General features: G+C 39.0%; 1 pseudogene across 1 annotated transcript; it reads left to right on the plus strand.

Moving 5' to 3' along the window:
* The first annotated feature begins 729 nt into the window (after nucleotides 1-729).
* Nucleotides 730-2628, plus strand: LOC149197704 (gallate 1-beta-glucosyltransferase 84A23-like; annotated as a pseudogene). The gene is made up of 2 exons (XR_016254781.1): nucleotides 730-1339; nucleotides 1437-2628. The product of XR_016254781.1 is annotated as a gallate 1-beta-glucosyltransferase 84A23-like (transcript).
* The last annotated feature ends 1027 nt before the right edge of the window (nucleotides 2629-3655 follow it).

Genomic DNA, 3655 nt, shown 5'->3' on the forward strand with positions numbered 1-3655 from the left:
AACCCGTTGGTTGTTCTCAACTTCTTAAACTTCTTATCGTTGGTTAAAGATAGCTAATTACTTTCACATGTAGAATTGTTTAAATTTAGAGCGTAAGTTAATTAAGTCAAGTGTGAGTGACTTAGTCAAGTGTGAGGGAGTTTGAGTTTAATATTATTTTGGTTAAAGTTTAATTTACAATGTGTGCCGGTTGAGGGAATAGGGCCAGGTTCACAGAGGAGAATTTGTCATCCAAATTCATTGTAATTATCAAATTATTATCAAATTTGGTGTGATTAATAAAACAGATAATATATTCACTTTATTTATTGTAATCATCCAATTTTATGTGATCAATAAAAAAGCTATTTTGTGTGTAAATTTTATGCCTTGCCGTATATTATGCACATGTTTGAAAGACCACCGTGCTTGACTGTTGTACCGAGAGAGGCATCGTTTCAGAATTAATGAATTTGGAAGACTTGTGCCTCTACACGACACCGGAAGTATGTAAAATCTGTTCGTATGTTGTTTGTCGTTTTTGCGTGGACTGGTAGGAAGATATCAAGACTGGTAGGAAAGTCTTGTTATCCATCGGTTTTCAAACCAAGTAGGCCACACGACACTTACATCCAGCATCACGACTACAACAGTTGAAAACGCTACGCTCTTACTATGGGGAGCAAGTGTTTGTCCTCCAGTTGTTTTCGTATTCTGTGCGAGATAGATAATATGCAATATTATAATGAAAAGCCTGTCGATAAATAGGCTCAATTCGCAGAGCAATGGGCAAGGTTAGTGAGCGAGCCACTAAGGAGATTTTTAGTATTTGAGGAGTTTGTGTAGTAATTTTTGAGTCCTACTACAGCCATGGGATCTTTCGAGGGGTTAGATTACAGCATGCTTCACGTTCTGGTGGTGCCCTTTCCAGGGCAGGGTCATATCAATCCAATGCTGCAGTTTGCCAAGAGGCTCTCCTCCAAAAATCTGCAGGTCACCTTTGTAACCACGGAAGCAAATCGTAAACGGATGTTACAGTCGCAAGACAAAACATCCGAAGCACCAAACAAGGGTGGGGAAGTTCGGTTTGAGACAATCTCAGACGGACTCACTTCGGATTCCGAACGAGGTGACGTGGTGATTGTGTCGGCCATGTTATACAAGGTTGGAGGATTGATGTTGGGAAATCTGGTAGAGAGGCTCAACGCTGAAGGAAACCAGATTTCTTGCATCGTTCAAGATTCATTTCTTCCTTGGGTTTCCGATGTTGCAAAGAAGTTTAATATTCCTTCAGTTTTTTTCTGGACGCAATCTTGTGCAGTTTATGCGTTTTATCACCATTTTGTCTATGGAAAACTCGGTATATTTACATGAAAAATTGGCATCCGACTCTTTAATTTTTCATCACGCTCTACATCTAAATTCTAATACTGAATTAATTATCTTCTTGTGTTCAGCTACCTCGTTGGACGGGACGCAGAACGCAGCTGCTGAAGTAGAAATACCGGGGCTTCCACCGGTGAGTGTCTCTGATCTTCCATCGCTTGTGCAGCCTTCGAACCCTTACGGGAGTCTGCGGCAACTCATAGTGGATCAGTTTAAGTCTCTTCCGGAGGCGACGTGGGTACTCGGAAATTCTTTTGAGGAACTCGAATCCGAAGAAATAAAGTCAATGAAATTGGTAGCTCCGATGCGAACTGTCGGTCCTCTCATACCCTCAGCTTTCTTGGATGGACGGAATCCCGGTGACAAAGACCCTGGTGCACAGTTGTGGAAAACCACAAACTGCGTGGACTGGCTGAATACGAAGGAATCCGCAAGCGTTGTCTACGTTTCCTTCGGAAGTCTGTCGGTTCTTTCAAAAGAACAAAATCATGAGATTGCTTTTGGGCTGAAGGCCAGTGGATATTCCTTTATTTGGGTCATGCGTCCATCTTCTTCCAATGGGAACATTGACAGCGACGAAAACTTCCCTGAGGGTTTCCTGAACGAGACCTCGGAACAAGGACTAGTCGTTCCATGGTGTCCACAGCTGGAAGTGCTTTCTCATGAGTCCGTTGGTGCATTTATGACGCACTCTGGATGGAATTCGACGCTGGAAGGCCTCAGCTTGGGGGTTCCCATGCTGGCTGTTCCTCAGTGGAGCGACCAGACAACTAATTCTCTATACATTGCAGAGAAATGGCAAACGGGATTGAGACTGAGTAAACGATCAGCTGATGGACTGGTAGGGAAGGAGGAAGTGGAAAAAAGTATCAGGACAGTCATGGAAACTGAGCGTGGCATCGAGATGAGGAAGAACGCTCTACGGTGGAAGACATTAGCGAGGGAGGCAATGATGGAAGGCGGGTCTTCAGACAAAAATATTGAAGCCTTTGTTGAAGAGATTGCCCACAAGGTGCGGCTGTTTAATTGACTTCATGAGGCTATATTGTTGGGGCCGGGCAAGTTCGATGAATATAATTAAGACTACAGACATGAACGTTGTCGCATATATATAAAAGTTAAAACTACATCAATTATTTTGATGTAAGTAGCAGCCCATTTCCTGATGCTTTTCACATTCATGAAATACTAGCAATTATGCATGATGTAACGTTTCCGTATCTAAGCAATATTTTCAACGTTATCAGCTTCATTTTCTTGACATACTAATTCTTTAGTATTTGTGGAGTCGGATTGCTCGGTTTTGTTACCGGCCTTTGACAAAAAGATTATTTATGTCTGCTCCTTATGGTTGAACCATGTCTTGCTAAACAATAAGTTCTCCATTTGGCACCAATTATTCAGCATTGCAAGATCTCATATCTGGATAAACAATAACTTGTTAGTTTGCCACCAATTATTCAACATTGCATGATTTCACAGGTTCTCACATAAAGTAGGGAAACTGCAAACCTTATTGCCTAAAAGAATGGCCGATGCTCCATATCTACCTTCCATATGTGGTCATGTAATAGTTATATTTTCTTCTCCATATCCTCTAACCTCTTATTATTATTTTTTATTTTAATCTCTAATTTCATTTATTTTTATTGTGATTATCTTAATTTATAATGCTTAACCCAGAATTTGTTTTTGACATGGACGGGTTTCCATAATCTTCTTTTTCCATCTCTCATATTTTTTTCGATTCGTATGTTAAACTCACACCTTCTAATGCCTATTTGCAGGTTAATGTTTTCACAAATTATGATCTCTTCCACTCTCCATGAGAGTCAACCATCTCATCATCTCCAGTCATATTTGAGCACCCATCTTCTATTGCTTTATCCCATTTGTAATATTTGTTATCTTCCACTAGTCTTTACTTATTGTAATTGTAATTATCATAATATAAGGATTACTGAGTAAATGCTTTAACGTATTGCCTTCATACATTTGGTAGTATACAAAATATGAATATTGTTAATTATATGAAATTTTTATATCTTGATCTTTCTATTCACAAAGCTAGGTATTATATAATGTATTTTGTTTTCAAAAACAATATCCCATAATTTATTCATAGACTATCTTTCTGGATTATCGTCCTAAAATGATATAGGTATAGGTATATTTAGGAGATGATGGTTTCTAGGTTTTCATTTCTATTCAATACATGTTTGGTATAAAGTCATGCAAACAACTTTTCTTGAAATCTGATTTGTTTTTTTATGTATGGAAAGATTATATA

Source organism: Pinus tabuliformis, chromosome 2_2, assembly GCF_031772625.1.
Source record: "Pinus tabuliformis cultivar Carrire ecotype Pingquan chromosome 2_2, CPIR1, whole genome shotgun sequence".
NCBI classification, from domain to species: domain Eukaryota; kingdom Viridiplantae; phylum Streptophyta; class Pinopsida; order Pinales; family Pinaceae; genus Pinus; species Pinus tabuliformis.